General features: G+C 41.3%; 1 protein-coding gene and 1 pseudogene across 1 annotated transcript in view; one reads left to right on the plus strand and one right to left on the minus strand.

The window, feature by feature from the left end:
• LOC108098848 (protein argonaute-3) overlaps positions 1-15,075 on the plus strand; it is a 209,061-nt gene that overhangs the window by 182,442 nt on the left and 11,544 nt on the right.
• On the minus strand, positions 4,902-5,947 carry LOC108086368 (annotated as a pseudogene).

Raw genomic sequence — 15,075 nt, forward strand, 5'->3', positions numbered from 1 at the left:
TTTAGTTTAGAAGTTATTAATTAAATGCCGCTAGCGAGACCAAATCGCCCACTGTGCACTATAGAAAAATCGTTATAGCTTCGATGCTCTTTAGGTTTTATGTATTTTGTTCGTCATATTTAGTAACTGCAAGGGTATATAAGTTTCGGATTGCCGAAGCTAGCTTCCTTTCTTGTTAAAAAATAAATTAGCAGCGATTTTTTGAACTAAAATCGAACTTTTCACTTTCATGTGCTCCCAAAATAGAAAAAAAAACAAATTTTTTTAAAACTCTTTTTGATTACCTCGAGAAAATTATTATCTTTACAACGCATATCAATTTTTTTTTTCAAGATAATCCATTAACGTCTGCGTCGTCGGAGAGATGAGGTTCTATGAATTAGCAGACTTTTACTATGTAGACAAAAGCACCAGATGGCCTATGATTGTAGAGTTCTTCAATATCCTCGTCCTTCCGTCGCTAGCGGAATTCCTGATGAACGGACTTTAGGTGTTGTCTTTAGAGCTAAAAGATCGGATCATCACACATGGGAAAAAACGACTTGAAATTAAGACTTGCTGTGAAAGTTCTTCGAAGGTGTACTTTCTGATAGTTGTGGGATTGTAACAGAGCGTTTTAAAGCTCTTAACTTTGGCCTCCCATATGGGATGCCCCAGGAGGTATGAATTGCCATGAGAATTCTGTTGGCTAAAGGCATCAGTCACATACTTTTTTACGGCCTGCAAGAAATTATGGGACAGGTGGCAGCGCCAACAAAAGTTTTTCTTTTATCGGAATGGATTTGTACAGGACACCCACTTTTGGAGTCGAACCAATCGAGCGCGACAAAAACTTTCTCGGTCGCCAAGTCGGATGTTGGCTCGAGCTGGATGGCCTTGATGGAAGGGCATACAAACACTAAGACATATCATTTTCGCTTTTCCAGTATATTTTTTAATATCAAATGGACCCACGTGATCCATTTCCGTATACGAGCTCTACACACCGTCCTATGGCACATACCTCAGCTTGGAATATGCTAGTGTATTGGTGTACTCATGGTACTTGATTCGTGGTCCTATCACTCCCAGGCCAGAGCTTTGGTGTGTTAGGGACCTGTCCGTATACTACGCTATGGTATGACTTTTGTAGCTGTTTCTATGCTGTAATGAGCTTCGCTCTTTTACCCGAGGATCCTGAACCATACTGAACTCGTATGTGAACGGTCGTGAGATTAAGGCGAGTTCTTTTGATAAGTTTCCACACCTACCAGGGATCAGATCATAGTGTTATAGGAACGGGTTCATACTCAGGAGAGAGCCCAATGTAGGCATTGGGCACTCTTAAATCACGCACCACCGCCCTCAGCCAGTCCGCTGAGTCTTGGTAAAGTAGATACCTCTAAATGCGACTGGTGTGTCCCATGCCGACGTGATCACCTCGTCCATGATGACCTCCTCCTGTGGATAGTCCCCTGGTAGTACCGCACGCCTTACTCTCTTGGGGGTATCAGCATAGGAAGTGTGTGTGCGGGTGAGAGGAGCAGCAGAGCTGGAGGGTTGCTGCTTCTCACCCTTGTCACCCGCCTTCGGCACGCTGCTTATGCCAGCTCATCAGGCCTCAAGGGAGGGAGGTGCCGCTGCCTCTCTGGCTAGCTGCCAGGTGCAGTGCTTTGGGCCGCTGGTCGTGGCTCCTTTGTCTTCCTCAGTGCCTCATCAGCGTTTAAATCCTGCTGAAGCTTTCTGGTGTATCATTTGGTTGTCCTCTGGCTGGGAGGACGTCCTCCTGCGGTAATTTAGTATTTGTTTGCTTTTTCATATTTAAACCCACGAGTTCCAGAGATCCACCATTCCCGGGTGAAGCATAGTTGAACAGGCCAGGCGGTCGGCACTTGCCTGAACCCTCCGTGAGAGACCGGGCCATTGTTACCCGCTGTTTGTCCGGGGTTTCTTATTAGCTTACGTTTATTTGCAAATAACCTTCTAAGAAGGACGTTCGCTATCCGCAACCTGCGACCGGCCTGGTGGCCTCAGCTAAGCCCCCTCTTGAACTTCTCACTAGTTCTCAAGGAACAGGAACATGTATTTAATTAGTGGCATATAGGGGAATGTCGTCAGGGTTGGACAGTTGTCAGGGTCGGACACTTGCAATTTTTCTAATAAACCAACAATCGCCATCTGTGTGCGAATGTGGTGTTAATTGTTTCCACTGTGGGAAACTTTTCATGCCAAGCCGCATCCCAAAACTGTTAATTTTCCTGTTTTGTTGACATAGTGTTGTGATAGTGACGAAAAAAGTATTGGAGAACGCGCAATAAAAGTGGCATAATTCAGCGGAAAATATGCCATCCGCAGGATAAGTTTAAAAATACGTTAAGTGGTTCCCCCTTAACGAAATCCTAAAAAAAATTTGTTCTAAATAAAGCGATTTGGTGGTTATGTTGTGCGGTAGGGTTATGACTCATGTTGTCAGGGTTGGACACCCTTGGTTTTTTCCCTTTTGTCAGAATATTTTAATTTTTCCAATGTTTTTTACAGTTATTCACTACAAAACATGTAAATACATTCAATGAAATAATTTTTTTCTATATTGTGAACAAATATACCTACATAATAATTAAAGAAATAGATTAAAGTTCTAAAAATAAAGTATGAGTTGGATGAATAATTAAATTTGGTAATTAATTACTTGATTCAACAAAAAGTGAATTAATTAGTAAGTAAGTAAAAAAAATAAATCCTTTGAGTAATAATTTATTTTCTCCCCTTGAAGAGGTTCACGCTACAAGCGAACGACGGAAAGAGGTAAAGTCGACTTGCATAATGCTGTCCTGTTTGTCCTAATTGCGAATCTGATTAATTTTTTTTCATACTTGGTTGTAAAATTTGTTGTTCATAATGAAAAAGAGTCGAAAGACATAAAATACACCTGATCCATGCATAATGTCCTCTTTTATTGCTACTTTTCTAAAGTAGCAATTCAAGTGTCCAACCATGACTACAGTGGCCAAGCCTGACTACCTTTTTTTTTTTTTTTTTTTAAATACTCGCCATTTCTATGTTTTTCATTTCACAACATAATGCTCATTGTCAGACATACCTTTTACCTTTACCTTTCAAACTATTTGCGCAAATGATCTTAATTCTTATTAAAACGATAATTATGGGCAAGGGTCGAAAGTGTGTCCAACCCTGACGACATTCCCCTACATAAAACATAATTAATACATATATTTAATTAGTTAAAAGTACGTTTTTAGAAGAACGTCCCTTGCTATTGTTGCTGGGTGGGGAGGTTCGCCGGAGTCGTGTATGGCTAGTGTCCAGGCTAAGGACCGCGCAAGCCTATTCGGGTGAGCGTGTAGCTTAAGGGGGGGCTTCTCATGTAAAATTTAAAAAAAATCGAAATTTTTTTTTTCATAAATCGATAGAATAACGTCTTGAGAGTATATTCCCGAAGTTTTATGACTCAGCTCTCAATATTATGGAAAATATCAGTGATTGAACGAGCGCGCTCAAGTTCAAGACCCACACTAACTCAAAACTTTAAATCGTTTTTTCTCAAAACTATGTTTTAAAAAACGCGGTACACGATTACGGAAAAACTACCGAACCGATTTTTGATTTCTAAAAAGTGTTTTGCAGATTATACATTGAACGAGTGCGTGAATTTCTAAAATTGTGAAAAAAAGTTATTTTATACACTTTTCAGCCCAATTCAGCAAAAAAAAAGACGAAAAAATGGCACTTTTTTTCAAGACGTGATTTCAATATTTTAAAATCGAATTTTTTGAAGTGGCTGACATTCACGCACTCGGTTGAACCTTGCTGCATACAAAAAAATTTTTTTGTTTTTTTTCAGATGAAAACTTTTTGCTCCACACTGTACCGCAATAAGTCCCTCAGCCGCGTCGAGCCACACGCGACCTTGAATAAGTCCGCCATTTTGTTTTTTAGAATTTTCAAAAAATGTTTTTCTCATACTTTAAACATGTTTTCAAATATGTGCAAAAAATTATTCGTGTAAGTTTTCATTTTCCAAGTGAAAAAAATTCCCAAAAAACCACTACTTTTTGGCATGTTACATGAGAAGCCCCCCTTAATCGTGTACTTTTCATAGTTCTATTTGATCGATTACTTCTAGGTCACAAACGCATGCGTTGCCCCATAGCTCGGAGCCTTATTTCCAAATTGGTTTGAGAACTGCGTTATACAGAAGAACCATGTACTCCATTTTAGGGGGGGCTTCTCATGTAAAATTTAAAAAAATTGATTTTTTTTTCATAAATCGATAGAATAACGTCTTGAGAGTATATTCCCGAAGGTTTAAGACTCAACTCTCAATATTACGGAAAATATGAGTGATTGAACGAGCGCGCTCAAGTTCAAGACCCACACTAAATGAAAACTTTAAATCGTTTTTTCTCAAAACTATGATTTTAAAAACGCGGTACACGTTTACGAAAAAACTACTGAACCGATTTTTGATTTCTAAAAAGTGTTGCAGATTATACATTGAACGAGTGCATGAATATCTGAAATTGTAAAAAAAAAAGTTATTTTATACACTTTTCAGCCCAATTCAGCAAAAAAAAAAAGAAGAAAAAATGGCACTTTTTTTTCAAGACGTGATTTCAATATTTTAAAATCGAATTTTTTGAAGTTGCAGACATTCATGCACTCGGGGGAACCTTGCTGAATAATAAAAAATTTTTTTTTTATGTTTCAAATGAAAACTTTGGGCTCCACACTGTACCGCAATAAGTCCCTCAGCCGCGTCGAGCCACACGCGACACAAAATCAGTGCAAAATAAAAACTAAGCTCTAAATGAAAACTATAAGCTACTATTCGATGAAATTACACTTTCGGTCAACGTTTTTTGTTTGTTTGTTTTTTCTTTTGGTAAATTTTGGAAGGCAGTTTAGTTCTGATTTTCCCCTTTGGCGCATATGAAAAGCTTTTGGCAAGTGAAGGTCAATGAGTCAATCGTGCGGTGCACCATTTCGGCTTATTCTTCAATACGACACCCACATAGTAAAAGGGTATTCCAATTACGGTGATTAATACCCCCATGCCGACCTCATAGGGCGCCACATAAATAGGCACGACGACTAAAAAGGCGCACACAATGACAAATAGGGCGGGTTTCCACATAGCGACTTTAATTGGGCGTTCCATGCAGGGCCGGGTGTAGCGAAAGTACAAAACCGCCGACACCGACAACATTATAAAAAACGATTCCACAATGCTGGCGAAGGTGATCAGCACATACACGTCGCTCACAACCAGCATCACGAGGGAGAGAGAGCACCGAAAAACGAGCGACGGTAGTGGAGTGTAGCTTTTAACGCTGATGTACGACAGAATAGCCGGCATATGACCATTGCGGGCGCCCACAAAGCAAATGCGGGAGGAGCCCATGATGTGAACGGACAGACCGCCAAAAGCAGAAATGGCCACCATCACGGGTATGATCAAGAGAATCTTATCGCCGAAGGTCACAGCGATTGCATTGGAGGCAATCATTTCGGAGGGCGATAGCACGGCCAGATAAGCCACATTGGCCAGCACATAAATACCGGTGACCAGCGGCAGCGAGATGTAAATGGCGTGCGGCAAATTGCGATAGGGATCCCTGAGTTCCTCAGACATGAAATTTAAGTAATTCCAGTCAGCATAAGAAAAGATGCCGGAATAAAAGGCCACTGACATCTTGCCGGGATCACTATCAGTATTTTCAAAAGGTCTGCTGAAATTCTCCACGTTGCCCATTTGCATCCATACGAGACCCACGAGGATGATCATCACCAGAGCAGCGATCTTGGTGAACATAAGTACGTTCTGCATCTTGGTGGTAACCTTCATGTAATACGAGTTTAGGTAGGTAAGGAAACAGATTTTAATCGCCGCCAACAACTGCAGGACTTTGAAAGACAATACAACAGCTGAAATTTTCGCAAAAACCATTCTGAGAATTGGAGACTATTTTTTCAACAAAAATGTTTACAAACGGTTATAACTTCTTTCGAGGAGCTCACATCAATATTTGCTAAAATTTCTAAAGCCTCAACCAAGTTTTCGAAGTGATAATATTAGGGGAGAAGTGGGGGTTGTGGGCATGGGTCGGTTGTGGGCACCCCTACGTATATTTTCACAAAATTAAGATTGAATTTTTTTGGTAATGTCATTCGCAAGCAATTACCCTATGTATGATTTATGCCAAATATCAAAGTAAACGAACGCGTTTGCTTTTTGAAATTAACGAATTGGTTTTTCTTGTGCTTGGAAAAGGTGATGAAACTTTATTCAAAGATTTTCAATAGTGTATCAATTAAAGTGAATCGATTAAAAAGGTAAGTGTAATGCATTTTTATTTAGTCAAAGCATTATACTAAATGGAACAATATCGATTTGAACCAAAAAATTTATGCAAACACATTTTTTAATTACTTCTTAAAATGCCTGCGAAAGTTGGTTGTGGGCACCAAAATTGGGTGGGTTGTGGGCACCCCTTTTTTTTGGCCAATTTTTTTTTACCTACAATTTCTTGTAAAATTGTTTTCAAAATTTGTTTGGAACCCTCTAGAACATTATTGTAGAAATCGTAGGCTCTTGGAAAGGGATCCTCTCCCGCTGAGAGGGATTAGCACTAAGATTTTAACACTTTATTCTTCATTTTTCATCCGAAATGTGTGGACTTGCGGGGCAGTCATTATACATGTCAAAATTGTGTTTCCGACGATGAATAACGCCTATGTAGTCTTTGAAATAAATAAATTGTCATTTTGTTGATATTGGTTGCGGTTTTTTTTTCCATATTATTCCGTTTGCAGCATTTTTTCCCAGGGTGCCCACAACCCCCCCAAAAAAAAATTTTAGCTGAAAATTACGATTTTACAAAAGTCCATATGAAATTTTTTTCATGACAAAATCAAGTATGTTTCTTCATAATTAGTTAGCTTAGGTCTCTAGCTTTACACAGATACCCATATGTCCAAATAATATGCACTAGTTCGGTAATTATAAGCCAAAAACAAAACTATGCCCACAACCCCCACATCTCCCCTACTTGCTAAAAATGACAGAACTTGGTCATTAAACATACTATCTAAATAAATATTTTGTCACTAAAGTTGACGGTGCAGTCAACAAATCGTTCTCCTACACATTGTTTATCTTGGTCTAAGAGGACGTCAATATCGTCAAAAAAAGTTTTTCTTTCTAAGATGTTTCCACTTAGCCAATAGGTGACTGTTTGCGGAATGGCAAAGTATTTCGAAAATTTTTCAGAACGGATTGTAAATTTATTAATATTGTAGACACAATTTTATATTAGCTTCGTACAAAAGTACGCGAAATCGCGCAATCAATCCCTGATGACCAGGTAAACGTAAAAAGTAACGGTCCCAGGTGGCACACCAGAGGAAAACTTAAGTTTGCGCATCAATATTAAGTAATTCGCAGAATTAAATGTTTCACTAAAGTCAATGTTTATGACATCGGTTTAAAACTTATTTTTAAAGCCAATCATCACAAAGGACGTGAGCTCAAAGCTCCTGAGCAGTGTTGCCAACTTGGCTATTTTCTGGCCAGATTTGGCTATTTTGCATGACCTAAAACTAGAAACCACTCAATATTGCAGGAGCCTGTTATGTTGGCTATTTCATAAAAAAAATGTCCTATATTTTTAGCTATTTTAAATAATTTGTAATATTTGATATTGTTTATTTATTTATAGTCGACTAAAAAACCGTCGACCATCAAAATAAATTTTCGGAAATCGTATATTGGCAATAGAGACGTTGTTTGTGGCTATTGATACATAGACACCACGTTTACCGCCCAGCGTGACCGAATTGTGTATTTTAAATACTAAAATATTATTTACGCTTTGGAAGCTTTTGGCTACTTCGTATTTTCTCAACATCGTGATGCGCTCGAAATGATACCATCTCTACATTCAAATTCACCGATAATTTTGTTTGTGCGGTTGTTTCTTAAAATGTATAAACAAAAAGTTCACGATGCTTGGTTGGAGGATCCCCAATTTAAGGTCTGTGTTGCAAAAGATTTAACTAACAAATCAAAAGCATTTTGCAAATATTGTAAGTGCACATTGAATGCAAAGTTGTGAAACTTTATATCGCCCATAAGTGCCTTTCACAGATTGGTACACTGGGAAAGTATTTAAGTTCCGAGGAGGTAGAAATTGGGCAAATTTTAAGAAATTTGCTTAGCGAAGAAGAATCATTAAATAATCAACACTGAATGTACAAAAATATAAGATTTTATTATTGAAAACTAACGGCTATTTTAATTTACTATTTTAGAAGAAATGTAGCTATTTTTGGCTATTTTTTTTGCTTCCACTGCTATAAATGACCACTCAGAGTTGGCAACACTGCACTGAATGTACAAAAATATAAGATTTTATTATTGAAAACTAACGGCTATTTTAATTTACAATTTTTGAAGAAATTGAGCTATTTTTGGCTAATTTTTTTTGCTTCCACTGCTATAAATGAACACTCAGAGTTGGCAACACTGCTCGTAATGCTGATCAAGAATATATATACTTTATGGGGTCTGAGGTGTCTCCTTCACTGCGTTACAAACTTCTGACTGAAATTATAATACCCTTTTGCTCCGCAAGGGTATAAAACTAATGAAAAAAAATTTATAACGCCGTTGTGTTTTATCCCACCACCATGATTTTTAGAAGATCGATTATTTTTAATATCCTTGAATCGAGAAAAAAATTTCACAAAAACCGGACAACTATGTATATCATACAGCTAACATAGGTAAGATCGAAAAATCGATATATAATGAACGGAAAAATATGATAAAATCGTTGTTTCATCAGAAAAGTATAATTTTTGAAATTGTGACGAAGTCACAAAGCCACAACCTACCCCACCTTAAAAACAGGTTGCCACCTTCAACAACAATAGCCCTGCCGAAGGGTCGGCGCAAGCAGAGCAGCGAAGCTCGCCCGAGGCTGGCAAGGAGGTCAGCGAAAACGATTCGGGGAGTTGACTCCGAACTTCCGAGGCGATCAGTTAACCAACCCAAAGTTAAAAGACGCGAGTGAAACTTAATTACGAGTGGAAAATTCCCAGAGCAACGGCGCCGGCCGCAACGTAGTGCCCGATCGACACTTAGGAACAATAATTCTGACATTGAAACGTGAAACTCAATTGTTAAGACATAAATACACAAACAAATACACAAATAAATACACAAATAAATACGCACATAAATACACCAAACCCACCCTACATTCCCGTTTATTATATGGGGTAAGCTACACCTTCTCGCACACACCCACACACGCACACCTACACTCACTCTCATCCACTCACACACTTACACGCCTACACATACACACACAGGATGGTACATGCAAACTGGAACGAGATCACCCCCCCAACAAGTGACGGAAGAAGAGGTCCTGATAGCAGCGCGGCGTATAAAACCAGGGAAAGCCCCCGGCATCTCGGAAGGGGTGTTCCCCAACTGCTGGAAGAGACAGAACTTAGTTTTGATCCCAAAGGGAAGCAAAGCGCCTGAAGACCCCTCAGGATACCGACCGATCTGCTTGCTAGACACCGCTGGCAAAGCTCTAGAACGGGTCATATGTTCCCGACTAGAGGCCTCAATCAGCAGCACAGGAGGGCTCTCTGACTCCCAATTCGGCTTCAGGAAAGCTCGCTCTACCAAGCAAGCCATCCAAGAAGTCGTAAATTTGGCCGCTAGAGCGATCGAAGGTAAACGGTGGCGGTGGGGCACCAAGGAGTACTGCCTGGTGGTGACGCTAGACGTCAAAAATGCTTTCAATTCGGCGAGCTGGGCAAGGATTATAGAATGCTTGGTCAACAAGAGCATAGATCCAACCCTAACACGAATTATAGGAAGTTACCTTAGCCAGCGTGTGCTACGATACGAGACCAATGACGGACCTAAAACATATAGAGTGACGGGAGGAGTTCCGCAGGGATCGGTCCTTGGGCCGACACTGTGGAACCTGATGTATGACGGGATCCTCCGTTTGAGCCTCCCATCCGGTGTAAAGATGATCGGATTCGCAGACGATGTTGCCATTGTAGCAGTAGCCAAACATACGCACGAGCTGGAGGCTATTACTAACGAGGCGATCAGGCAGGCGAGCGAATGGCTGGCAAATGCCGGTCTTAGCCTCGCAGAGCACAAGACGGAGGCGGTGCTCATAAGCTCCAGAAAGGTCGTGGAGAGCGTAACTCTCACAGTGGGTGGCACAGCCATCAGATCTCGGCCTCACCTCCGATATCTAGGAATAATCCTGGATCATAGGCTCTCCTTCAAGGAACACCTGAAGTACACAGCCCAGAAGGCCTCGATAGCCTGTTCAGCATTGGCCCGTATCATGCCAAATACGAGAGGGCCCAAAGAGCTGCGTAGACGGCTACTGAGCAGCGTGGTAAGGTCGATAACGACCTATGCGGCACCAATTTGGGCAGACGCCACAGCGAATAAGACCTACACAAAAGAGGTTAGAGCGGTCTACAGAACCTGTGCCCTGAGAATCGTCAGCGCGTTTCGTACGGTCTCAGGAGATGCAGCCGAAGTTCTGGCCGGTATGATGCCATTTGATGTAAGCATACGCGAGCTCGCACGTGCACACGAGCTTTCCCCAGAGGAAAACAGGAAGAGATCCCTTGCCGAGTGGCAGCGAAGATGGCAATGCTCCGTTAGGGGCAGATGGACGCACAAACTCATCCCACGGGTTGAGGCGTGGGTAGACAGGGCGCACGGGCAGGTGAACTACTACCTGACCCAATTTCTAAGCGGCCACGGCTGCTTTAGAGCGTACCTCCACCGCTTCGGGCACGCGGAAGACCCGTCCTGCCCAAGATGTGGCACTAGTTGCCCAGAAGATGCCGAGCACGTCATCTTCACCTGCCCAAGGTTTTCCGGGCAGAGGGACGATCTGGAAAGACAGTGCGGCGAGCCGCTGACATCAGAGAACCTGGTCAGTAACATGCTGGCAAGCGTCGCAAACTGGGATGCAGCTGCAAAAATGGCATACAGCGTAATGAAGGAACTGAGACGCGAGGAGCAAGTCTTAGGAAGGAGCCACTAGGGCTATACTCCCCCCCGAGGTAATACCAAACGGTGGTTCCGGGGGGCAGTGAGACGCGCAACTAAACAGGAACAGTCCTGGTTTCACAAGGGCCACTTGAGTGTACTGCGGTACGCCAACGTCTATGTGAAAGTTCAAAAAAAAAAAAAAAAAAAAAAACATACACACACACATGCTCATATACTCACGTTCATCCAGCGAAACACCAGCATCGGCACCGTCAATAGTTTCCCCCCCCCTCTCCGTGGCAAGTGACCCTGCAGGTACCCAAGCATGGCATAGTTCACCCCTTTCCGCCCTGTCCTGGTAGGTATGGCGCCTGGAATTTTTAGCACGCCATCACCTACCTCGGCGGGTGCTATCTGGGTCCCTGTCGCCCGTCCCCCAGCGTGCCTGGAATTTTTACCACGCGCTCGGTCGGCGGCGGCAGGGGCTACTCCGATTCCCAGCGATCAGCCTTCCTCCGATCGGGCTCCCGCCCTCTCTCTCTCCGTCTCCGATTCCGCCCTCCCTCGTCAGCCATCCCGTGTGCCTGGAATTTTTACCACGCACGGGACTGGCTACGGTGGAGGCGACTGGGTCCTCTCGACCGCCAAATCCAGAGATCAGGCTCGCCGGCAGCGACATCGGCACAGATCCCCCCCCTTTCCGCCCTGCCCTGGTAGCTATGGCGCCTGGAATTTTTACCACGCTAGCAGCTACCTCGGTGGGAGCTAGCCCCGTCGTCTGCCACCCAGTGTGCCTGGAATTTTTACCACGCACTGGGTCGGCTGCGATTGGGGGCGGCTACTCCGACTAGGCAATGACCATCCTTCCTGTCGCCACCAGTGCCCTTCCCCCTCAATTACCATGCGTCACCCACGTCGCCCACGAACCTCCAGTGTCCTTTCATAGACTTCTTATAAATTTTCTGTGAAGGACACCCCTGGAACCGCTGAGGCTTCACCCCGGCATAGCCAGAGACATCCTTACAGTGGCGCCCGAGCAGGGACAACTGGGGGGCCAGTGGGAGCAGTTGGGGATCTCCAAAGATCACCCACTATTGGTAGATTAAAAACCCGCCAAGGTGCCGACGCGTGGTTTTGTTTTATTGCCATCATCTTAGGTTAGGGTAGTATATTCTTAGATCACACGCTTTTGGCTATTTGCTTTGCCTAAAATTCCGTTTCAAGCTAACCCCACCATTAATACCCCACCCTGTCCCCAAAGCACATGGTTCCGTTACTCTCTCTGAAAACGCATGCTTTTCATCGCACATGGCTTTCGCGTAAATGCATATGTATAGCTTGGAAGCCCCGACTACTATCGGGCGGTACAGTGTACACCTAGTTATGTATGATATATATGTACGAAACACGCGGTTTCGAGGAAAAGAAAAATGGTAAAACCAGAAAACTTTTCGTATTTGCACGTTTATTTGAATATGTATATATATTCTCCGCCCTTGCACTTGACATAGAATAAAATTAATAAATATATGAATTATTATGCATATAATATACATGTATATATGGGTGATTCCATATCAGATTTACAGTCGATATCGGGAAATTCGATGAGATATTTTTTTTCATGCTCTTTATCGAAAATAAATCGACACGTATTTGTTTTATTTGGCTCAGAAAATTTTTTTGACAAAGTTATGATTTTTGAATTTTTGATGAACTGCCCTTTTTTTGATGACAGTCGCGTTTTCCAGCCCCAATAACTCGAAAACCGTACGTCGCAGAAAAAAATGAATAGGAAGTAAAAATTTCATCCTTCCTTCTTTGCAAAACTTTCGTGAAAAAATTTTTTAAACAATTTTTCTCCACACAAAGTTCAAATGTTTATAACAAATTAATTTTTCTCCAATTTGGACAATTTTGATTTTTTTTTTTTTATCTCAATAAATCCCTCAAACTCTTCTGATGAACATACTAAAATTTCAGAATGGTATCAAAATTAGTTTTTGAGTTATAGAATTAAATAGCATTAAAAATTCATTTTATTGACCCTTACTATGCGCGCGCGAAGCGAATTGACGCTCGTTAGAGTCGTTGGTCGGCGCACGCCCTGAGACCGAGCGCGCGAACCGTGCATGATAATCTTTAAAATTCTATAACTCAAAAACTAATTTTGATACCATTCTGAAATTTTAGTATGTTCATCAGAAGAAATTGAAGGATTTATTGTGAAAAAAAAAAAAAAAAAATCAAAAATGTCCAAGTTGGAGAAAAATGAATTTGTTATAAACATTTGAACTTTTTGTGGTGAAAAATTGTTTAAAAAATTTTTTCACGAAAGTTTTGCAAAGAAGAAGGAAGGATGAAATTTTTACTTCCTATTCATTTTTTTCTGCGACGTACGGTTTTCGAGTTATTGGGGCTGGAAAACGCGACTGTCATCAAAAAAAGGGCAGTTCATCAAAAATTCAAAAAATCATAACTTTGTCAAAAAAATTTTCTGAGCCAAATAAAAAATACGTGTCGATTTATTTTCGATAAAGAGCATGAAAAAAATATCTCATCGAATTTCCCGATATCGACTGTAAATCTGATATGGAATCACCCATATATAGGGGAGAGTGGGGCATTGTCGTCACTTTTTTTTTAATTGCGTAATTTGTTGATAAAATAACTTATTTTTATCATGTAATATACATGGTTGGATTCGGAAAAGATCTGGCTATTAAATGCAGTAAGTATTTCGGACATCCTCTCACTTGTTTATTAATACGAAACTGTTATCTGAAAGAAGGCAAAATTGGAAAATTGAAAAATCGTGGGGCAAAGTCGTCACCCCCCTGGGGCAAAGTCGTCATATAGAATAATGAATGCAAATATAGGTACCCATGTGCACAAAACTATTTCAACTTGTCAAACACACATTTATTGATATTCATACATATAAAAAAGTGGAACACTATTCCTATTTTTTGCAAAAATTTGACACATTCAGATCTAAGTGAAGGATAGAAAGCAAAAATCAGAATTTCTTAAAGATTTTTCTTTGGGCGACCTCTTTTTTAGAATTTTATTTTTTTTTGAAGAACATTTTGGAGAAATTATATTTTATATTTAATACTTTACATAAACAATCACAAAACAATAATAAATTGATACGAGTTTGTATTTCAGTCTGAAATAATACAGTGACGACTTTGCCCCACCCGTTGAGTGACGACAATGCCCCACGCGACATTTTTTGATAAAAACATGAATAACAAATCGAAACTCGAATCAGGTGTTACACAACCTACCATCTCGTGTTCGCCAAACATTTCTCATCAATAATAACTCACCTTTATACTTCTTTAATCAAAAATGTACTTGGAAGAAAAAAAGTTCTGCGCCGGAGAAAAATTACTTTTGAGGCTCCGAAACACTTTCTGATGAATAAATAATTACACATAACCTATAATTCTACCAAACTCCGTCGGTAATGTAGGAATAGTGCAATACACTTACGCTAAAAAAATTGGGTTGGTAGCCCTTATATTTTTTAAGATAATAGCGAGTGACGACTTTGCCCCACTGACGACATTACCCCACTCTCCCCTATATATTTGCTTGACCCACTCTTTCGTGATATTCGTTAAAACCGGTACAGTTGCAGAAAAGGCAACTAGAAAACGCACGTTTCGCTCTCTTTACATTAGAAAAGCCCTTACGAAGTACAGAACAGACGGACAGACAGGCGACAGGGACCAAGCGACAGACGACGGCAGAGCCCAGGCAGCGGCCAATAGGAAATAAGCTACAGGCACCAAGTTAGGTTAAGCAGGCAGGTACAGGGACACGGACGGCAGGAGAGCAAAGCGACAAAACCGCGACAGAGACGGACGGCGGACAGAACGGTGTGTGGGCAGAGCAGTGGAGAGAGGCGCCAGAATCTGGCTATATAGGCAGCGGTTCCGGATCAGACAGGACAGTCAATCTTCAGCGACCGAGTAGAGCAGTCAATCTTCATCGATCAAACCGGGCAGTAAAAT

The sequence above is a fragment of the Drosophila ficusphila genome, unplaced genomic scaffold (genome assembly GCF_018152265.1).
Source record: "Drosophila ficusphila isolate 14025-0441.05 unplaced genomic scaffold, ASM1815226v1 contig_470, whole genome shotgun sequence".
Taxonomy (NCBI): Eukaryota; Metazoa; Arthropoda; class Insecta; order Diptera; family Drosophilidae; genus Drosophila; species Drosophila ficusphila.